The sequence below is a fragment of the Pelobates fuscus genome, chromosome 9 (assembly GCF_036172605.1).
Source record: "Pelobates fuscus isolate aPelFus1 chromosome 9, aPelFus1.pri, whole genome shotgun sequence".
NCBI classification, from domain to species: domain Eukaryota; kingdom Metazoa; phylum Chordata; class Amphibia; order Anura; family Pelobatidae; genus Pelobates; species Pelobates fuscus.
In genome coordinates, this window is record NC_086325.1 from 81971930 (window position 1) to 81997187 (window position 25258).

Below are 25258 nucleotides of genomic sequence, written 5' to 3' on the forward strand. Positions count from 1 at the left end.
TTCGGTTTTGGTGTATCAGACTGTGGTCAGATTTTTTAGTTGATAAGTCGACTTTGGAGTTGATGATACTTTTCAATTGGAGATAGGGGAAGATGAAGGAGTGTGGTAGGTTAAATTTGTTTTGTAGTTCAGGGAACGGCAATATTTTCGAATGGTAGCATAAGTCTTTAATACGTTGTGCACCTAGGTCCGACCATGGTTTGAGTGAGAGCCACGGTGATATTGCCTCTAGTGCTGTCAGAGGGGCCTGTAGGCTGAAGTGTTTGTCTAGTGTGTGATTGATGCGAAGGTTGTCCCAAATTTTCATGGTTAAAGCAGTTGTCGGGTATAGTGATGTCCCTTGTTTTCTGTAATGCTTCGGTGTCCATAGGACATTTGTTAATAATTTCGTCTCTACGGTTGCCCTTTCCATATCCACCCACTGGAAGGTGTTGCTAGGTGCGTGAAGTCGAACTGCTGCCTCGAGTAATGTCGCTTTGTAGTATGTATAAAGCTTAGGTAGGCCCAGTCCCCCTTCCCTGGGGTTCAACTGTAGGAGGGAGAGGGGTAAGCGAGGCTTCTTCTTATCCCATACATACGTATTTAATGTACGCTGCATGTTTTTAAACCATAGAGGTGGAGTAGGAAGTGGCAACATCCGAAATAAGTAAAGGGCTTTTGGAAGTACCATCATTTTGATAGCTTGTAGACGTCCCATCCATGAAATTCGGACATCTTTCCATTTTTGGAAGCTCGAGATGCATATGTTATTGAATGGTGCATAGTTTAGAGATATCATCTTCTGCCTATGTAACGCTAGTTTAACTCCGAGATATGTAATATGGTGTTGTCTCCATTCAAATTGGTATGAGGATTGCAGGGTTTTCAGTTGTTGTGGTTGCATATGGATCGGTAATGCTTGGGTTTTCGAGGTGTTTAGTTTATAATAGGAGATTTGACCATAGGAGTTCAATAGGCGCAACAATTGTGGTAGTGAAGAGTCTGGTTTGCTTAAGGAGAGAAAGATATCATCTGCGAACATCGCTAGACGGTAATTGTGTGTGTGGATTTGTATTCCCGTGATCAGCGGGTCTCGTCTGATTTTTTGCGCTAATGGTTCTAATGATAAAATGAATAGGAGGGGAGACAGTGGGCATCCCTGCCTTGTGCCATTAGTGAGATTGAACGGGGTAGAGATAAAGCCTGAGTTAGAAACTTGTGCCGAGGGATTGCCATAGAGTGCCATGATTCCCTGGATGAATTCTGGGGGAAAGTTGAATTTGGTTAGGACTGTGGTCATGTATGCCCAATTGAGTCTATCAAAGGCCTTCTCTGCGTCTAAGGCCAACAGGAGGCTTTCTGTGTTGTGTTTTTCTATATGTGACAAGATGTTTAAGATTTTTCTGGTGTTATCACAGCCTTGTCTACCCCGAATAAAGCCTGACTGATCATTATGGACTATTCTGGGGAGGATCGGAGCTAATCTATTGGCTATAATTTTGGCGTAGATTTTTGTGTCACAATTAAGCAAAGATATGGGTCTAAAGTTGGAGCAATGGATGGGAGGTTTCCCGGGTTTAGGGAGCGTAGAGATGTGCGCTTGTAGCATTTCATTGGGCATTCTGCCAGTTCGGAAGCAGTGATTGTATAGGTTCGTCATGTGGGGGGCCAAGATATTGCTAAATGTGCGATAATATAAATTGGAGAAACCATCCGGGCCCGGTGATTTGTGGGCAGGCAACTGGGCTATGGTTTGCAGCGTTTCTTCTATTGTGATAGGTTGAGTGAGAATCAAAAATTCTTCCCTAGAGATCTGTGGGAGGTCGACATCTCGTAAAAAGTCATCAATGTCTTCTTGTGTGGGGGTAGGAGAGGAGGTGTCTTCGGCAAGGTTATACAATTTACTGTAGTATTTACTGAATTCATTTACTATGTCCTGTGGGTTCGTGATTTTGTTGCCTCCTTTCAATTGAAGGTACGCTATCTTCGAAGCCGCCATTCTCGTTTTGAGTTGTGAGGCTAAGATCTTTCCAGCCCTGTTTCCTTCTTTAAAAAATCTATGCTTCATTCTTGTGAGCAGATAAGTGGTTTTTGCCGTTTCTAGGTCGTTTAATTGTGCCTGGAGTCGAAGGATGGCCGATGTGATTTCGTGATTTGGTTTATGTTTGTTTTTGTTGGAAAGAGTGTTAAGTTCTGTGAGAATATTTGTGTATTTCAAAAGCCTCTGTTTTTTATTATAACTAGAGTGTTTAATGAGTTGCCCCCTAAGGACGGCTTTATGTGCCTGCCATAAACTCTCAGTACTTATCTCCCCATCATTATTAAGTGAGAAATATGTGTCGAGTTCTTCCGTTAGCTGTGCAACTATATTATGGTCTGCTAGCAACGTATCATTGAGGCGCCATGGTCTCCTGCCCTGTGTGGGGTATTGCATTGTAAATGCCAAAGTTATAGGGGCATGGTCTGACCATGAGAAGTCCCCAATGAGGGTGTTAGCTATTTTCATTGTTAGTGATTTGGGTATCAAAAACCTATCTATTCTCGAGTAAGATGAATGGCTTACTGAGTGGTAGGTATAATCTCTACGACTAGGATTAGTTGTTCTCCAGGCATCTAAGAACCCGTGGTCTGTAAGTGTTTTGTCCAAAAGTTTGGTGGATCGTAGTCTGGTACGTATGGTACTTTGATTAACCGTGTGGGCGGATGAAGTATCTAAAGTGGCATCTAACAGGCAGTTAGTGTCTCCTCCCACTATTATGTCCCCATATTTATGGGCCTTTGCCAGAGTGAGAATTTTATCTAGAAAAGTATGGTGATCATTATGCGGACCATAAATATTAACCAGGGTCAACTGTGTGTTATTTATGATACATTGTAGGAGGAGGTATCTGCCTTCTTTGTCTTTAATCTGCTTGATCAATTGGAATGAGACTTCCTTACTTATTAAAATCGTAACTCCTCGTTTCTTCGTTTTAAATGTGCTATGAAAACCCAGGGGGAAGTTTTTAGAGGCAAATTTCGGATACCGTCTAGTTTGAAAAGGGGGCTCCTGGAAGAATGCGACATGCGCATTCTGTTTCTTGGCCTCCTGAAGAGCTAACCTCCGTTTATGGGGTGTATTTAACCCTTTTGTATTTAATGATAAAATGTTAAGTGCCATCACAACTGTATAGGATCTCACATTTACCTAGCATCCTATAACTGATCCTAAGTGTTTTGTCTATTTTCCATTTGTGCGGGAGGGCTGTGTCGGTACTTTTATCGCACAGGTTGACTTGTTTATCGACCCCTAGGTGTGTTCCTATAATGGTGGTTATCACATAGTTGCACTGGGTAGAGAAGAAGAGCTGGGTGTCGTCAATCCAACAAAATCGCATTCCTGCTACAAGGGGAGGGGGTGGGGGGGTGGGAAGGTATACAACCATAAACAAACTATGTACAGCGACCAGAAGGTCTCTAACGTGAGACTTGGTCATATGTTGGATCAAACCAACTGTAAACTTGAGTCCGGGACTCTAATCGGGGCCCTTGCAATCGGTGTTATTCGGGCACTAGAGTCCTATTGGGGGTAGAGAGCTCCCACTTCGGTGGGGAGAGTATTTAACAGTACGTTTTCAGGTGGAGCGTATTACTCCTTGCCATTTCTTATTCCAGTCTGGGACTGTACTCCTATGTTCTTCGTTGGGGGGGGGACATGTGTAATTATATCTCCTGGTCTCTTACTCTCTTGGTCTCTTACTTTCCTGACACGTGAGATGTCTAGGCGAATTATCTATGGGCAATGCGCATGTCAGTTTTATCTCTCAGTTATGGACATTGTGGCTTATATGGCGCATTAATTATCGAACAAGTGGATGGGGTAGTACGATCTCTCCTTGTTCTACCTTGAGAATTAAAGTACGTTCCCAGGTTATGTGTACCACAAACATGACATACATAAATTGCATAGGATAAAGGCATTTGTCCCGTGGCCTAGCCACTTCCCCCTCTATAACATTCAATTAACAACAATATAATTAACTTTGCACAACATGCTGATTAAACACGTATTGACTACTTGCTTGTCACCAGGACCGAAGAGTCTGTGATCGACACTGTGACCCTTCATGGGTGAATCAATGGTACAATACTGAAACTGATACCAGTTCATGTGGCATTTTGGTGCTTGACCCATCCTTGTGTGATCTGTAATGGTGATTTAGTTGTCGGTTTGCCTTGCGAGGACATTGGCGGTTCTTCCAGCATCGGTATATTCCACTCCTCCAGGACGGTCTTCCCCTCCGCTAGTGTGGTAAGATGTTTTTCTGTGCCATTCCTCTTAACAATCAGCCGGGTCGGGAAGCCCCATTTGTATGGTATCTCCGCCGCTCTTAGTGCTCGGGTGATGGGATTGAGGGTTCTTCTTGCCGCCAGTGTCGCCGCTGATAAGTCTACGTATAATTGGACTTTGTTGTATAGATCAGGGAGGGTTGGTCGTTTTCTGGATGCCGCCATGATCAATTCTTTAGCGGGGTAGTAATGAAGTCTGGTTATGGTATCTCTAGGCGCAGTCGCCGGCAGATGTCTGGGCCTGGGCAGGCGGTGTGTTCTGTCCAGCAGTAGCTGCGACTCCGGGAGGTCTGGTACCATAAGATGGAATAGCTTGGTGATATATGCGCCCAGGTCGGCAGGGCCGACCTCCTCAGGGATACCGCGGACGCGGACATTATTCCTCCTATCTCTATCTTCGTGATCTGTGAGCTTGGTAAGTATGGAGGATATTTTAGCATCTATAGTTTCATAAGACGCCGCCATGTTGTTGTGAGCGGTGATAATCTCCTCTGTCTTGCATTCCAAGTAGTCTGTTCTTTCTCCCAGCGCTCTGACATCAGCTCTGATTTCCTTGGCTAAATTAGCAAAGTCTGCCTGTATCGACTGTTGCAGATGATTTAGCATTATTTGTATGGATGCTTCTGTAGCTGGGTTTTCTCTAGTCGAAATCGTTGTGATGTCGCTCCGTCCGGAACTCGAGGCCGGTGAGTGAGGCCTATCTGCGCCATCTTTATTGCTTCGCGGTGGCGACGCCATCGCTGAAATCTGGAGTATAGGCGTTTCTTTCTGTTTTTTTTTCAGCGCCGATCTTTGTGCCATGGTATTAGGGATAATCTTCGACGGCTGGAGTATTTTGTGTGCGGAATTCTCCCGTATAACGCTGTGCTAATCGCTGTATTTGGGATAAAACTCTCGGAGCCGATCGTTTACACGTCCATCTCGGCTCGCGGTCAGGCCACGCCCCCTAGAAACACTTTTTTAAGTATATTAGTTGGCATGAGCCTTGCATGTTATAAAATACTACTGTGGTAAATAACACTTATAGAGTACATTGTACTGTCCAATCTGTGTTGCAAATCTGCTGAGCTGCAATAGGTTTACCTAAAGGTTACTAGAATCATCATAACCACTTCAGTGCACTGTACTGGTTATAATGACAGGAGTACTCTGATCCAGTTCTCTTGAACAGGACAAAACACATTAATTGCACATGATTTTCTCCCTTACCTGGGTCTCCACCATGATCCAATGCGCCCCTGGTCTGTATCAGACCCTGGTCTGGTAATACTCTTTCAGCTTCTGCAGAGTTCCAGAAGATGGAACCCATGGCCATCAGTAATCATTGGTTAAGAGCATTAACTCACTGCTCTCAGACAATAACTGACATCTGTGCAATGAAAGTTACACTAAAATGAATTAGCCACCTCAGAACTCTAGTTTCAGGCTGGCTGATGACATTTCAGTGATTCTGTTGGAGTTTGATTTATACTTCTAGAAGAGAGGGGTTAAATTCTGTAGATAGGCAGCATTTCATAGGGAAAAAACTGCGCATAAAGACTCCAGATGCCATGGTCTCTTCAAATCACTGAAGTGGTCATGATGCTTGGAGTAACTTTTTAACTGCTGTATTCTGTTCTGGATGCCAAATACTTTTAGCTGGAGTCTCCAGAGCCAGTTACAAAACAAAAGACCTTAAGAAATCCTGGTACCCTGCAGTCATAGAGATGAATGACCTCCCTTGGAGCTAATATTGCATCACTAAAAGTTCCTCTCCTATTTTTCTCTCCGGAATTCTAGTTATATTTTACAGTAAGTGGCACTGTGTTATAGTGGTGTGACAGTCTTATTATTTAAACTGCACAGATGTTATGCGTGTACCAGAATTTTATAAATATATGATAAGAACCAACTACCATGATTAACCATGTGAAAGAGTGCCCTGTCTGCATCCATGAAATTATGGGACTTTCTTCTATTCTTTAGACTAAATAAAATGTTTAAGAAACATGTCAATTAATATTCCAGTCCACTTTCCTAATTAATGCATAATTATTAGCCAAATATAGCTTAGAAATGTACAAACTATATGTTAGAAATTCATTTTATTTTCAATCTCTGCTACAGGCTATAAGAAAGGATAAAAAAAAAACCTGAAAGTGATCTGCAGCATTATGCTCATCACAATCTACCTTTCATCTTGTAGTTGATGACTGCAGTTAGGATGGCTTTTGCAACATCAAAGAGAGCATTGTGCTTCCTCTGCAGAGGACTATAATTTAGTGGCCTCATCAGCCTGCCGTCTCAGAAGCTGCTGACCCCATCTTTTTACCATGCACTACAAGTTTTCCTTGCCCCAGAATGTCTGAATTCTGCTTTGAATTAGTACTTTTTACTTCTCTAAATCAAACTAGATCACCTGTTTATGGTTTGCTCATGGACTTTCGAAGGTTGTAAAACTTAAAGTAAGGAAAAAAAAAAAACCTCAAGCAGCGAAGCCTACAATGTGAACATTATATGAGCCGAACCAGTCATTACAATTCAATACAATTTCCATTCTAAACTGATTCTGAATCCACAGATATTAGATGCCTTTTGATTGATCAGACCTGAAGGCCAGACAAATAGGAAAATTACCAGCACAGTGGGAAAGGTAGAAAATAAGAATAGCTTTGGCAGACTAATGGGGAAAAATAAACAGAATGATACATACACATAAGTAATCAGCAATTTATTGTTTTGCTACGAGAAATTTATGGAAATAGCCTTTATTTAAAATCCATTATGAATACTGCACTTTAGTGATATTTTATCAAACCTATTATATTTCCTATTATATAAGAATATTGCATATAAAACTATAAAAATGGTCCTTGAGCTGAACATTTATCTGAATAAAATGTACAAAACTAAAATAAGACAAGAGTGTTTAGTATCAAATGCTATGCTATAATGAGGAGCAGTATGACATTTGGTATGATGAAACATATGATTGGGCTATTAATTTAAATTTGATATGCATTATTTAGGAAGGATAGAAAGAAACAGAAAAGTGGATGGGGTATATTTAAATATCCATTTTGATTTAAAGGTAAGTAGTAAAGAAATGGTATGTGATAATTCTGGTGAGGATGTGGAAGCCTTATGTTTGGAAATTTGTGTAGAAGAAAACAGGGGGTATGATTAATTGCAGAAAACTGCTACTGCTACAAATTAATAACATTGTACATCAACACTCAGTTAGTAGAAGCGCCAACTAGAATAAACGCATAAAATTCTGAAAAACAGCAGGTGTATCAGTGCTTCAACAACCCCTTATATATCCAGTGTATGTGTTATAGGTGTCTCCCCAATCTCCTTAAATTATATATAAATATGAAGCAATAGTTGTGAACAACTACTCACACCTCTATGTGGCATAATAAAGGCATATATAATTAACAAGGAATGGAAACTTTACATACAAATAATTTACCGGGATCTAGAATAAATACATGCAGATACACATAACGTAAAATGTATACAGAAATGGAAATGTGCAAAATAATTAGATAAGCTCACAAGTAAAGAGCCTTGTCATGCTCTTTAGAAACAGCGTAAGGGTGCCACTTTTGGCTTCGTATATCCATCCAGCACTGTGTATCGCTATATGGATAAGTCTTTATAAAAGCAAACGTGCTTTGAATTGTACCAAGTCTTCCTCAGTGCAGAGATATAGGTCCGTATGTCTCACTGAACCATATTTATATGATCCTCTGATTTTTCCATCACGCTTACTTGTTGACGCACTCTTTCACTTCCTCCTTCATGCTTTTAGTCACTCCCTTTCCTGGTCACGTGTATGAGTCTTTTCCTGTGCATTTATGATGCAATTTCCGGTCCGGCTTGCATAGTTCCTTTTTACGGAAGTTATGTGACGTTAATTTTTGAATTGGAAAAAGTGCCCTTTTAGTGCATAACATAGGATTCTATATGGGCGTTGCAGCCTGGAAGTAAACTTAAATATAACTAACACATCACATATTAAAAAGAAAGCAAACAAAACATGATACACTCATGCTTGCCATACCTAAAAGAAGGGTACATAAGATTATTAATATAATGATTTAAAACATATAGGGTACAATGAGATATCCAAATATCTGTATTATTCAATTCTGTAGTACACATTTTTATTTGAATAAGTTATATTCGAAATACATACAATTTTAATTGACTCAGCAAGATGATCAAGCCCAAGTTTAATATAGATATTTAGATATCATAAAGGTATGTAAAAGACATATTAAAAATATTCTAATCCTAAAAAGTGTAAAAGTATTAAAATATATAAACACACCATAAAGGAAAATACTATAAAGAGTGGGCCAATTAATCAATATAGCTCAAATATCCACTTGCGTTCCACCTTACTGAGTTCCCTAAAATTGTCCTCCCCCTGACAATTATGACTTTTTTTGTGAATTGCCATAAAGCTAAGGAGTGAAGGGTCCCTATTGTGTGATTGACAGGAATGAGCTGACAAACTATGCTTTGTATATCCACTCTGGATATTTCTCATGTGTTCCAGCATGCAGGTCTTAAGACTTTGTGTAGTTATACCTACATACTGAATCCCACAGGGGCTCCAAAGGAGGCATATCACATTCTTAGAATGACTGGATAGTATTTTGAACTTGTTGGGGGGGGGGCACATTGGATTAAAATTCTACCTGCATTATTTTACTGATTTTAGTTTTTTGCAGGCTGTACACATTTTACAAGGATAGAAACCCTGTGGTACATTGAACATATTGACTATCGGTGGGTCTTTAAGGAAACTTTTAACTAATTTATTCTTCATATTTTTAACTCCTCTATATACTACATTTGGGTTATCACCCAAAATATCTTTTAGGTCCCTATCTGTTTTTAAAATATGCCAGTATTTATTAAGGATGTATTTAATTTGTTTGGCATAGTCACTAAAATCCAGAATAATAGGAACACCCTTGTTTCCAATCCTTACATTTTGGTTATTGTAAAATCTTGCTGGAATCGTCAATGTTAAATCTTCTTAATTACCTTCTTTTCTTCTGTGATTGATATATACGTCTTTTGTATATATAGTCTTGGGCCAAATGCTCGCAACCTAATACGCAATTGTTAAAGTCGTGACTTAAATATGAATATGAATTAATATATAATAATTAAGCAACAAATAACAACTTTAATATTTTTTAGAGTTCGGTATTATGGTCGAATATATAATAGGAAATACACAAAACATTGTAGTATTAAATGTATATTTAATATAATTATAATTAACAATTAAACAAATGCTAGCAGAATGTCAATTTACCACAATAATTACACAATACAAAACTACAAACAAAAGGCTATAACAGTTGCTAGCTGTTATAATAGATTACTTACACGGCTCCAGCCTGTTTGGCTGGAGCTATACAGTCAGCTACATTTTCAATCCATGCAAGCAAAAGAAAAGAGAAATAGTTCCTCCTACTATTTGGTTTTATCCAGTAAGTAGGCTGGCCTGTGATGTCACTTCCAGAAGCACATGAGTTAGCACACTGACCCCTAGTGGTGCCTCTAAAGCATTAAGCTCATTATGCTTTTTTATGACAAAAAGTCATTAATTAATAAATACCATTACAGCAATCTGACTTACGGTTTCTTCAGGTTTGTTCCTAATTACTGATACATAATAAAACAACAAAGGATGTTACAGGATAATGGATGATCAACAGCAGATGGTAATTTCTGGACTTCTGATAGGAGGGTTACATCGTTGTACAGGAAAGAGAGCCAAGAGACAAGATACCTCGTGTCCCTTTGTTCAGTTACTGTATAGAAGTGCCCATACTGTACTTACTGTATAGAAGTGCCAAGGACAAAACCCTTAATCCACATTCCAGACCTCTCATACAAGAAAACCATTGTGACTTATTGATACCATCTGTTACTTATGCCAATCCAGACATCCATATATAATCAATAGAAACATAGAATATGCAATATTCTACCGTAACCTTGAGCATATCTTTTATAGACGAAAAGGTTATTCCTATTGAGTGCCTGTACTTCTATTTTTTGTTTTTCAAGAATGTCAGTGTCATAATTCTTGTCTTTAACCCCTTAAGGACACATGACATGTGTGACATGTCTTGATTCCCTTTTATTCCAGAAGTTTGGTCCTTAAGGGGTTAAAGAAACTAGTCAATACATTTGCCTGAGCTTTAAATCGCTGCAGGTCGCCACAGTTCCATCGCATTCTAACTCAGGTGGAGACATGCATGTAAGTACAATTTTAGTTATTAAAGAGTGTTCCTTTTATGATATCACGCTATTGGCTCTTTTCTTCATGATTTGCAGCTACAGACTGGAGTACGACCCATATGATTTCACTCCTTTTTGGGGAGACAAGTCTACATACCTCTACGCCTTGTGAATGCTCTCACTTCCACCTCCCCCTTAATGTCTACTGTATTATACTATATACAGCTTTTGTTTTTATTTTGATCTGATCTACCAGATTGGAATATATATTATATCAGGTGAAATTTTAAATTTGCTTATACTCATATCTGTGTGGTTTATTTTGGGGAGTTTGTCCTTATAGTGTGTGTGTGTGTGTGTGTATGTGTGTATGTGTGTGTGTGTAAGTGAAGTAAATATAGCTATATATTTTAAACATGAGTGGTTCACTGGCTTTGCAACTCATTCCTGAGTTTAGAAAAGGAATAATGAGACAAAAATGTTCTTTGTTGAACTAATTTGCATATGCCCACTCAGAATCCCTTGCAGGCAAATTTGAGATTTCTGTGAGAAAAGCAAGTCTTATGGCTGATTAGTGGGCATATCTGTGTTTAACAATGTATTGACACTTTTTAAATATATAATACCGACATATTTACATTTTAGAATATTGCACTGCTCCTTTTTTCCCTCTATAGGTCACTTCTCACTTGATCTGTTTATAAAACCAAAATTGGGTGGTTGTCCAAAAGTCATCTTTTCCATCAATTATCTATTTTTTATTTATTTATTTATTTTGGTACTTCAGATGAAACTCTGAATTTCGAAGCAGATATCATGCTCCTCCATCATGCTAGTCATATGGTGCTTCAGAGATTAGAAATTCGGCTGAAGCACAAGTTGGCCTTAATTCAGACTATTTGCAATTCATCTGAAACTGAATGCACAACATTTATCATATTCTCCCATATAATTATGGATAAAATATGCAAATTAAAATATTGAAACTTAGAAATAATAGTTGTTACATTATACCAACTATTTTTGCAATGCATATAAATTCCTCCAAATCCCAAGTTTTGTTTATTTAACATAATATGACTCATATCAACAAGGAAAATGTGAAAAGATCACTGTAATGTGTACCTTAACCACAGAGAAGCAGTCAAAATGACTTTCTTTTATCTTTCTTTTGAAGAAGTGATTTGTTGGATGTCTGCATCAGAGAAAACTGTATTTGGAAGTCTGCCTAAAAGAAACCAGTTGGGGGGAAAAGGTATCTTTTTCATGCATAGGATTTGAGTTATGCTTCAGTTTAAAAAACTCTAGTACAAAAAAGTACACATCTTAAGAGAAACATGATGTTGTTGTTTAAAGAGATAAAGTTTGTGAAGAAAATATTGTTTATTTTGGATGTCTAGTTTTGTTGCTACAAAAAATAAATTGGTACTTATGACATTCCTAGGTGATTTTCTTGGCAGCTACAATGTCTTTAGAATGCAATGTGTCATGTTGCAATAATGATGCAATATATATATATATATATATATATATATATATATATAATTTATTTATATGAATTTTGTTTGGCCAACCAACAGAATAAATATATATTTTCCCTTCAGATTAGAGGAAGTGCTTTACAACAGGGACTTCTAATCTGTAGGGAAAAACAGGCAGGCAAACCCCAAAATTTGTAAGTACCTCCCCCAAATTACCATTGGCACTATAAAGAGCATCTTACCTCAAATAGCCCCAGTTCTTTGCCTGCCTTTGGCAGAGGAGGGTGTATCAGGCTTTCCTAGGGAGTATGGTGAGGGGGCTGAAGCTCTGAAGTCTCTGCTTTGTATTTGAATGCTGGTATTTTCGCCAGGTCTCCTTCCAAGGGTAAGCACGCTGGACGCCTGCATTCCACCTGTTTTTATCGGTTTCCATCTAGACGGTGCTGGGTAAGATGAAGCTGTGCATGTGTGCACTAGCTGAGAGGTCCTGGCGGTGGAACACACGTACAGGTTGCAATGGGCTCCACCGTGGAATCGCGGTGTGCATTGTGCATTCGCAATGCAATTCCAAAACTCAGGCACCAACATTTTTTAAATATTTTTTTCCCTCCAAATGTTGGTTTTCATGACTTTTTAGAGGCTATTTAACCAGCAGCAACTAACTGTTTGCCAGGTGCATTTAGAATCTGTTGCAAGTGTGTTCTCACCTGCTCTCCAACACACTTTGAGACCAATAAGGTAAGACTTTTGCTTTTATCTTATGAGTCTAGCCTGAATTATAACATTTTATAATTTGTTCATTTTCTCTCTCTCTTTTTAGCATCAGTATGTCTAATCCTGAGATTGTGGAGAGAGCTACAGAAAAAGGGAAACGTTCTACGAAAGCTAAACATTTAATCTGCAAAAGATTTGTTCCAATTGTACTAAAGAGGCTTCTGAGGAAGCAAAGAAATCAGAGATGACACCTTTTTTAAGTTGGTTCCAGCAAACTTTGCAACAAACATTTGTTGAAATGCAGTCTGCAGCCATTCAGTTTGCTCAGGCCTCTGCTTCCCAAGATTCAGAAATAAAAATCCTACTAAGAAAAGGCTTAGATCATGGGAATTGTCTGACACAAGCTCTGTATCTTCATCCACAGTTAAATGATTTGATTTTAAGGGAAAGGAAATTCCCAGAAAGGAAACCTTTAATTTCTAAAGCACTTTAAAGCTCTTCCCATCAGAGAGGATCCGGAGTTCCTCTTAGATCCGTTACCATCAACATCTCTATAGCTCAGCTGGGAAAAAATACCACTTTACCTATTGGGGATTCTAGTGGCTTGAACGATGCTATGGAAAGACGTATTAATTCTTCTTTGAAGAAACTGTTTGTCTCCTCAGCATCTCAATGCAAAGCACTGATTGCAGGTGCTTCAGTGGCAAAGGCACTGAAGCATTGCCTGGAAGAATTAGAAAAGAGTTATGCAGGTGAATCCAAAGAAGAAACACAAAAAAGTGTGCAGCACATACAAGTAGAAAGAAACACCGTTGGTAGGTGTAGGTGTATATCACATAATACATGCAATGTTGCATATAGTTGCATATAGTGAATAAAAGTTAGATAAGTGAAACAATAAAAGGTATATATACCCCAACAATGGAAATATCGGCACAGCTTTTCCTATACAATATAAGAAAAAAGCTAAATCTCATAGGACAATAGTGTAATAGTGGTAAATGTAATATTTAAAGCTCTGTATGGTCCATTTTGTTGAACCTGTTATATCAAAAACTTGCTCAGGTAAAATCACTTTAAGTACAATCTGTACAATCTGTAGTGGACTGAAGTGTCCAAAGATGATCTATTTCCCTTCCAAATAAAGGGAAATAGATCATCTTTGGACACTTTTTGAAATTTTAAACTCTAATTCTTGGGGTATTAGACTTACATTGGAAATCAGTGCCCAGGAAGTACATTTTTAGATTTAAGAATATTTGTTGAAAGTAATTGTATTAAAACTACTACTTTTTTGGTTGATATAAATAGTTATATTGATAATGTTAGCTGTCATTTAAAAACCTGGCTATCTAATATCCCTAAAAGACAATTTACAAGGTGAACAAGAAATTGTACAGAGGAGAAAACAGTTTTGGAACAATCTGATCTGTTAAAAAAAACATTTTATCAAAAGGGATATAAAAGAGATATTGTAGAAAAACTATTTAAAGTGGTACCAATGAAACCTAGAAAAGATCTATTGACCTATAAAGAAAAAGTAAAGAACACTCAGGAAGGAAAAATCCCCTTCATCTGCGACTTTAACTCCCAGAGCCATACTTTTCGTAAGATCCTCAATAGGCATTGGCATATCCTAAGACAAAATGAGGCTCTCCATTTATATATGGGTGAAAAACCACAGATGAAATATGGGGGAGCTAATAATTTGAAAAATATTTTAACTAAGAGTTACATTCCTAGAGTAGGAGCTCTTGATAAAGGCGTGTGACCACGCCGAAACGCGCGTCAAGCGTTTACCGAACTTTGCTTTTACTACTGGGGGATGCAGACGGCTTAGTTCCTAATAACGTGGGGAATTAGTACCTTGTGCTTAGTCTTTGTACTATTAGACTATTTGACTGTCTCTCTATTAGTAGCAATAGTAGTTACTTCTGGTATTACTAGGAAATAGGGACTCAGCACCTAAGGAGTCTATTTCAACCTCTGTTCAGACATTAGACTATGCAACTGTCTTTTCAGTAGCAGCAGCAGTTTTTGGCAATAATAGGGGATATATTTAGTTATTCCTTTAGCCAGCTCAACAGTCTATTTGTCACATATCAGAGAGAGGCTGCCTTGAAGCAGCTGTATATTTTTACTAGTCAGCTAGACAGTCTGTCTATAACATAGAGCGCTAGGCTGCCTTGAAGCAGCAGTGTAATTTAACTTTATATAGGAGCTAGACCTGGTGAAAGCCATACTCCCATTTGATACATTTGCCTTGGTGGCCTCTATCTCTGGGAGGGATTTGGTTTATGGGCGGGTATTTACTTTTATATGGGGTCTGTGTCTTTACCCACTTACTTTGGGACATCTATGGACTGACCCTCATGTGTATCCTGCGTAACCAGTCTCTTAGCTATATCTATAATATTTGCGCTCTAATCTATTGAGACATTTGCTTTCTCGCTGTCTCTAAGTACCGATTATATATATCAAGTATAAAGTCTACTCCTAAGGTACTCTAACCATGTGAGGAGATATTTGGATAACCGAAATGTATTTTATCCATTATCTACTATGGTGTATATAGATACATGGGTGCTAATACTACGTTCTTTTTTGACCAAACAGCTCTCTATGTATCACCACTCTACTTAAATACAGAGTGATATCATAGCTACACACTCTCCTTTAGCTCATTCTAGACTCTCTACTACTTGTAACAATTTAGATAAATACTACATGACTACACATGGATAATATGTATTTATTCTAAACTGTTTAATCCTACTATAAATATACCAGAGTCTGGGGGAAGGAGCTGTGGACTCACGTTTATAGCCGGGATATCTACAAAGTCCTGCACATTGTGGGAACCTCCCTCTTAAGGAATAGGGTTTGTGCGATATCCGATTTAATATAGACTATACTATATACTGTACTTTTTACTTTAAATTCTATCTCGGATACAGTTGTCACCCCCATTACCCGTGTGGAATATCCATATTGCATCTACCCAGTTTTTAATTCACTTATAATTTCACGAGTGTTTCACCTTTATTACACTTTATTTTTGTTTTGTCCGTAAGCGGCTTAATAAAGGTTATACCCTATAATTATTCTAACTTTCTAGAGATATCATTTTGTGGAATGGATGTCCAATTTTTCCATCTTTAGTGGAACAACCATTTCACTCTAGTCTTTTCTTTCTACTTTAATCATTGTATGGGGTTCATGCCCCCTGATATCTCTGTAACCCTTTAGGAATTTTGATGTGGGCTTGGTCCACTTCTAAGATTTCCTTTCTTGTCACATTCCTAGATTAGCCCTAAAAAACAAAGATGTACATGGAAAAGACCTAAAAGGCTTTTATAATTGTGGAAACTAAAGCGTGCAAAACAAGCAAAATTGTCACCAAAAAGACAGAGAAATTTTGCTTCAGTGTAATGAAAAAGGAATACAATGTTAAATAATTTATCACTTGTCATTCTAACAATGTAATGTATCTTTCAACATGTGTCTGCAGACTACAGTATGTAGAGAGAACAACAAGACCGTTAAAAATTAGAATAAGGGAGCACTTGAGAAATATACAGAATAAAGTACAAAACCACTCTGTATCTACTCACATTAATGAAATGCACAATGGTGAAAGGAAATGTTTGCACTTTATGGGTATCCAAAAAATACAAAAACCTTGGAGAGGGGGCAACCACTTGAAGATCCTGAATAAGGCAGAGATGAAGTGGATCTTCGATCTGGAGACCCTCTCTCCAAATGGATTAAATATAGATTTTGATATGTACAATTATATATGACTGATTGTTTTTTTTTTTTTAATTTATGATCTTAATATGAAGTTTTTTTATTTTTTTTATCATTCTTTTTACACATAGTGTTTTCTAATTACTTTTCTATTTTTAGTCTCATATATATTGCATCTGTTATTACATTGCCTGGACATTTAATGAATATCCTGCATAAATTGGACTATCATCTCCTTAATCATTTGAACGATGATCAATCCGCGAGAATGAAGATTACAAAGACCACGGGTTCATAGCGAGATGAAGAGATATGTGGAACGCATGGAAACGAAGAAACATGGCGGCTGGAACGCATAAACCCGGAAGTGACATACAGCGATCCCATGAACACCGAAATGTACTCGTGTGACGATAGTCTATCAAATGATAGGCTAATTGAGCTAAGGAGTACCCATTTTCTGTGCCAAAATGTGTTTAAATTGATCTTATGAAGCTTGTATAAACTATGCACCTGAGGAAGATGTATCTTTATCGTTGAAACGCGTTGTGCTTTGCTAACTGCTGAATGGCACTCCAGTAATCTCAATGTAAGATTTTATATTATTTTGTAATAAATGTTATGTTTTTACACTAACTGGTGCTGCCTTTCTTGTACCTCCTATATTTGAGGATCAAGCTTCAACCTGTCTGGGTCCACTACAGATTGTACTTAAAGTGATGTTACCTGAGACAGTTTTTGATATAACAGGCTCAAAAAAATGTGAGTTGGACCATACAGAGCTTTAAATATTACATTTACCACTATTACAATGTTGTCCTGTGAGATTTTTATTTTTTTCTTATATTGTATAGGAAAAGCTGTGCCGAAATATCCATTGTTGAGGTATATATACCTTTTATTGTTTCACTTAGCTCACATTTATTCACTATATGCAACATTGCATGTATTATGTGATATACACCTAACAGTGTTTCTTTCTACTTGTATGCGTTGCACACTTTTTTTGTGTTTCTTGTATGATTATCTTAGTGGGATTTTTGTGATTGATCCCACTAGTGTGTTTTAGCAGCAATTATCTAGCGCCTGATTCATTATACCTTATTTTACTATTTTTCTTGAATCCAAAGAAGATCCAGCCCAGTTGTTACAAAAATATCAAGATGGCATCTGACTTCCTAGTTAATTCCTCTCCAGGAAGTCTGAAGATCTCGGCTAAAGCTATGGGTTTACCTACAGTGGCAAGAAGAGCTGTATGGTTGAGAAACTGGTCGGCTAATTCAGCATCCAAAAATTCTCTATGTGACCTTCCTTTTGAACCAGGCAGACCTTTTTGTTCCAAACTGGATGATCTTTTGAAGCAAATGAAGGATGGTAAGAAAGCATTACCAGAAGACAACAGGAAGCAGCATTGGAATAAAAGGTTAATTAGCGTCCAATTTGCTTACAGAGGCTCCTTTTGGAGAAACAGTTACAGAGGTCAACAAAGAAGGGTGTTTGATTACAAGAAAAATAGAAGTTCTCTGACAAAAATAATAGAAAATGATGATGCCATTCCTGTTGGCGGAAGACACACACTTTCTGGATTTCTGGCTGAAAACTACCTCAGATCGCTGGATTCTTTCAGTGATAAGGAAGGGTTACTATCTGGAACTATCAGGGATCCCAAGAAGAAAATTATTATGCTCTATAGTCCACTTGACTATGACAAAAAGCTCTTATGGGAGAAGTGTCAAAGCTTCTTCTAAAGAATGTGATGAAAAGCGTACAATTAAAAGAAAGGTTCCTGGGCACTTATTCAAGGCTCTTTTTGGTTCCAAAGCCAGACTGTTCTTACAGACCAATTTTAGATCTCAAGACAGTCAACAAGTTTATTCTAAAAAAATAAGTTCATATGGAAACAATAAAGTCTGCAACTCATGTTATACAAGCAGGCAATTCAGAACCTCAGAGAAAAAAAAAGTGTTTGCTCCATCAGAGAAGCAATGAGTTTGCTGGGTCTTTTCACAGCCTCAATTCCAGCAGTTAATTGGGCAAAGGTCAGAATGAGACCTCTTCAAAGAAATATTTTAAACTTCTGGAACAAGCAAACAGTTTGGACATGCCTATGAAACTCAACAGTCACACCCTGAAGAGTTTTCTCTGGTGGACCTCATCACATTTCCTGCAATCAGGCCTTTCTTTCCAAATGAAGTAATTCAGAATTTTAATGACAGATGCCTCAGGTCTCGGTTGGGGTGCTCATATGGGAGAAAAGAAGAAACAAGGAATTTGGCTTGTGAAAGATTTAAGAAGTTCATAGAACTACAAAGAACTGAAGGCTGTCTGGCTGGCTCTAGTTGCCTTTCAGAACCAGATCCAGAATCAACATGTCCAGATCAGGTTGGACGATTCTACAACAGTAGCGTATATCAAAAAACAAGGAGGAACATGGTCAACTCGTTTGGAAAATCTTACAGTACAGTAGTAAGGAGAATTCAACATTCTGGCAGACGCCCTAAGTCGTCAACATTTAAAACCAGCAGATTGGTCTCTTTCTTCCCAGATCTTCAGTCAAATAACAAAGAAATTTGGTTATCCAGAAATAGACCTGATGGCTTCAAGATCAAACAAGAAAACAAAAAGATTTGCATATTTGAACCCGTCAGACAGACCAGAGGTCATAGACTCCCTTTCTATTCCCTGGAATTTTGGCCTAGCCTATGTGTTTCCTCCAATTTCTCTAATTCCCAGGATTCTACAGAAGATCAGGGTGGAAGGGGTAAGAATAATCATAATTCTGCCATGGTGGCCGATAAGGAGTTGGTTCTCAGTTCTCCTAAATATACCCGTATCCACCTTTTGGTAACTTCCCCTGTCAGTAGACATAATGGAACACTCCATGGTACCTCTTCCAACTCTGAAGAAATTCAAACTGATGGCCTGGTTTCTGAATACCAGATATTAAAGGAAAAGGGTATGTCTCCTAAAGTTATTGAGATTCTGATGTCTGCTAAGAAAGAATCTACTTCCAAGATGTATTCCATAATATGGAAGAAATGTTGTTTTTGGTGTATTAAGTTCACAGAAAATCCTGTAACCGCTTCAATTCCAAACATCCTTAAATTCCTTCAAATGGGCTTTGCGAAAGGATTGAAACCAGCCACACTAAAGGTCCAAATTTCAGCTTTCCATCAGTTTCTTCTCATTCAGATCTTTGGCTTTGAATATTCTAATCACCAGCTTTTTAAAAGCTTTGTCTCATTGGTTCCGACCATCAGGGAAACCTTTCCACCATGGGATCTTAATTTGGTTTTATCAGCGATCTGCGAACCTCCATTTGAACCTATAGAAAAGTCTTCTCTCAAGGTTTTATCATTCAAGACCTTATTTTCGGTGGCAATTACCTCAGCAAAAAGATTGGGAGAAGGTTCCATACTCTCTTTAACAACATCTTGCGACATGCCACAGATATCCATATACTACTGGATAGGGCGCACAGGACGGTGAGACCCCGAGGACTCCCACAAGAGACCCCCAGAGACATTGTCTGCAGGGTTCACTATTATGCCCTAAAAGAGGACATATTACGCCAGGCCAGGAATTCTCCAGCTTTTAACATGTCCTCCACACGGATCCAGATATTGCCCGACCTGGCGTGGCTGACGCTCCAAGGCTCTGTAGGCTAAGGAAATTCGGTATCATTGGGATTACCCATTCTCACTAACAGCAACCCACCAAGGGGTGCAGAGCTGCATCATCACAGTCCTTGATATGCCGGACTTCATAAAAACCTTCGACCTTCCACAAGTTGAGATGCAAGACTGTATGACCCTTCGGTGCAGGGAGCTCCACAGGCCCTGCCACAGAGGACCAGATGGAGAGGAATGGCGGAGTAGAGGAGAAGGCTCCCTTTTACGCCCACGTCCAGGCCTCGGCATGCATCGCAAGGCAACTAAAGTGACACTCCGAACTCTGCACTCGAAGGTCACACACCTTTTGGGCGGAGGAGGGCCTAGCGGGAGACAAACCCTGACCCCACCATGGACATTTGGATCACCCAAAGCAACCGGCCCAGGAACAGTCCGGGACTCTCTATGGCTTTGAATCAGATGACACATCGTACTGACTCCCCAGAAGGGTGCAAGTAACTATGCACCATATTCTGTAGACAGTCACTGACAATGTCATATGAAGGGGCTGAGGTGTAGGGAGAATTAATACATGAAAGTATGAAGGTTATGAAGATGCGGGTGGGGGGGTGGATCAGTCTTCCTACAGGGGTTTGCAGTGACACACATACTCCTACAACTAGTAACAGGAGCTGAACTAGTGTATAATTGTCTTTTTTTTTATTTAAAAAAAAAAAAAGGGAAGACTCAAGGCAACTCCAGCGGGACATCTTCCTATCACACTGGGGCAATGTTGAACCCAAGCAGGGACAGCATAGAGGGAGAAAAAAAAAAGTTACATGAATTACATGTATATGCACTGTCTTGGGGGACATGTACCGCTTACGTGATGATTGTATTGCTCATTTGTTTATATTGTAGGATGTGATACCAAATGCCCCCCTGAATAGGTGGGACTGTCCTTTACCCACACTTGAATCCCTGACAAGGGTAATACTCGACCCAATAGTACTCTAAGTGGCGCTTGGCGGTGCCACGATACAAACAAACTTAAGATCGGCTGCAGGGAGCGGCAGCACAAATTAAAATCCCAGCGGACAATACAGTCCATAGCCACAAGACATAAATATTTCTACTAACAGAACATAACCTTCCCCGAATAACCGGATATGGTTACGAGCGGTGCACTAATTCATCCTTAACCATGCACACGTATTCCCGATTCAGCTAATAAAGCTGGTGGTGTAAGGGGACGAGCATCGACTCCTACTTAGTTAGTGGAGACACTTACTATCCTAAGTGGTTCCAAGGTCTAGATACCACTTCTGTTATAAGTTCATTGTTCAGATCGTCTTGTTACATTTTAGTTTAGTTCTTTCTTTTACATTTTTTCTTTTCAACGCACACACCCACACACTCACGCACTGCTGAAACCCTGGCACTGACTGAGAACAGTAGGGGGGCTATCATGTCAACATCCAGGGAACGCACAACACCCATAGACACGTTGAGCATACTTTCCTATAATGTTCGGGGGCTTAACTCACCGGAAAAGAAGAACATGGTGCTGAGGGAATTCCATAGGCTACATGCAGATGTGGTATTCATGCAGGAAACGCATTTTAAGGTACCCAAGGCCCCAAAGCTGACCAATATACAATACCCGCACGCATACTATAATAATTTCGCACATAGTAAATCACAGGGGGTGGCAATCTTGATAGGAACCCAATTGACAGTTGTTTGCCAACAACACTACACAGATGAATCAGGCAGATATATTATTCTTTGAGGCATGATTGGCAACTTCCCTATAACTTTGGCCAACATTAACTTACCAAATACGCGACAATGTCACAAGTTTCGTAGAATACTAACCAAAATCCAGCAACACACTAGAGGGGTCTTAATTGTAGGGGGTGATTTCAACATGCCCAGACATGCCTCTAGATGCCCAGAAAGACAGCACTGCACAACATTCCACCCACTTAAACCCCACAAGGGCACAAATAAAATGACTACTACATAGTTATCTGTTAGTGGACTGCTGGAGAGCTCTTCCCCCCACTACAAAAGACTACACATTGTACTCAAGACCAGCCTCCACATACACTAGAATAGACTTCTTTCTCACCACACGTAGGGATCTCTCACTAGTGACCTCAGCGTCTATTGGCAACATTACATGGTCAGATCATGCCCCAGTACAAGTTCAAATACGGATCCCATCCCTTGCTCAGGGCAAAGGCTAGTGGAAATTGAACACCACCATACTGCACAATAACGCAGCGCAACAGGCTGTAGCCAGGGCCATATCCCATTATTTCCAGGACAATACCACACACGATACTACACCATTCCTCCAGTGGGAAGCACCCAAATGTGTTATTAGAGGGGAATTAATAAAATGGGACTCCTATTTAAAAAAATAAATTATTAAGAAACAGACTGAATTGCTGACTGAAATAAGAGATCTAGAAGAGGCACATGAGATCACTATGTCTGAAGTCGATCACCGAAAACTCCTATCCCTCAGGTCAGAATTGACCCTATTGTTACAATCGAAAGCTAAAAAATCTCTTGTGTGGAATAAACAATTATTCTATGCTCAAGGTAATTGGTGTGGAAAACTCCTAGCCAATGCACTCAAACAAAGACAAGAGAGGACATACATTCCTCAAATTAAAACGGCTAACAATAAAATAGTACAAACAAATGAAGAGATAGCAAAAACATTTAGAGATTTCTACCACTCATTATACAATATAACTAAGACAACATAGGATAGGAAGGCGATCAGGGCCTATTTAGCAGACAAATTTGACAGAGTGCTCCCCCAAGTACTGACTCGGTCCCTAGATGAGCCATTCACAGTAACAGAACTAACAAATGCGGGTAAATCTACCCCCTCAGGCAAAAGCCCGGGCCCAGATGGCTACTCAGCCTCATACTACAAAACGTATTTGAAGGAACTAGTCCAACACCTACTAGAGGCCATTAACTCCATAGGTCCAGACAGCCCAATCCCTCAGCCAAGTTTGGAAGCCAACAACACTCTTCTCCATAAAGCAGGAAAAACCCAGATGTATGTGGCAGTTATAGACCGATCTCGTTGATAAACGTTGACATGAAAATATTTATGAAAATTCTAGCACTGAGACTGAAACCATTGCTCCCAAGCTTAATACATCCCGACCAGGCAGGTTTTGTCCCATCTAGAAAGGCCAAAGATAACACTACGAAAATAATCAGCCTCATCCACGGAGCCCATATGAATAAGACTCCCTCCATCATGTTAGCTATCGATGCGGAGAAGGCGTTCGACAGGATGGACTGGAACTTCCTCCTGTTGACGCTGGAAGCACTGGGTTTTGGTCTGAGGTGGATGCAGTGGATCCAGTTGATCTACTTATGCCCTCAGCGAGGCTCAAAATGAACGAGACATTGTGTGAATCCTTCCGGATAACAAATGGCACAAGGCAGGGGTGCCCCCTATCTCCACTGATCTTCATTCTGGGATTGGACGCAGTTAGGAGCCAGCCTCGGGTGGTGGGCAGACAACAATACAAGGTATCTGCATTTGTGGATGATTTATTATTCACCCTCAACAATCCAATTACGTCCCTCCCAGCATTAATGAATGTACTATCCGAATATAGTGCCCTATCCAACTTTAACCCCTTAAGGACCAAACTTCTGGAATAAAAGGGAATCATGACATGTCACACATGTTGTGTGTCCTTAAGGGGTTAAAATAATAGGGAAAATGGCAAAATATTGAACCTCACCCTACCAGAAAGGGAAAAATCACGGTTACAAGCACAATATGCCTTCCAATGGGCCACAAAATCTATCAGATACCTGGGAGTTAACATAACCCCTCACACCAAGATGTTGTATGGAGCCAACTTTCCTGAACTACTAGGAGATATCAGTAGGGACCTAGAGACATGGAACAAACCACAATTCCGATGGTTTGGTTGGGTTAAAATGAATACCCTCCCCCACGAACCTTTTTTAAGAAAATTCAGTCATTATTTACTAAATTTATATGGGCCAAGAGATGCCTGAGAATACGATATCATGTCCACACTAGGCCTAAGGAAGGAGGGGGGGTTGGGACTTCCGGACATTTGGTTGTACTACCAGGCGATCCTTTTGGGTCGCATCATTGACTGGTCGGTCCAGGCTACATCAAAACTGTGAGTCCCGATAGAGCAAGCTCAGGTAGGAGAATCACTGACTGCAATGCCATGGCTGTTGACGTCGCCCATTTACTGGACAATCCCCACACACCCAACGGTGACACCAACACTACGGATTATTAAAATAATATGTCAAATGCCTTACATAGCCCCGACTCCATCCCTTAAATACCCTATCACCGACAACCCCCTTTTTATCTCAGGGAAACACCACAGAGGAGTGATAAGAAGGCCACTTATATCGTGTTGGCAGAGGTGGTGGGAGGGGAGGGAATGACTCCGATCACACAGTTAACAGGTGGAAGTGCCCCGACCCTCATGCAGTGGTTCCAGCACGGGCAACTGCGGCATTTCTTGAATGCACAGGGCCTTTTGAACTGGACCCCAAGAGACCCGACTAAATTTTAACTTTCATGCTCAGGAGAAAAACTGCCCTCCAAACCGACTTCCTTATGTTACAAACTTTTACAGACCCAGGTACACACACAACTGCCATACTTTACCAGATTATGGAAGGACCACTTGGACACTGACTTGGAAGAGAGAGAGTGGATGACTATCTTTAAAACAATTTTTCACTCACACTCTAGTGTCCTGTTACAGGAAATTAACTTTAAGTTCATTTCTAAATGGTATATCACCCCGGTGGATGTAAATAGATATGACTCTACCGCATCTCCCAAATGTTGGAGCTGTGATTTGGAGAAAGGGAACCTTCCAGCACATATGGTGGAATTGCAGATCAGTATCAGGCTTCTGGAAAGAAGTATGGAATACTGTAAACCTGGTGACGAACATGAATATACTTTTTAACCCAGAGGCACTTATGCTTTACCATTTCAAAATCGCACAAAGACAACTCAAGCATTCCCTAATATACTTTATGCTGACAGCAGCTACATTTATCATAGTGAGCAGCTGGAAATCGACGAAA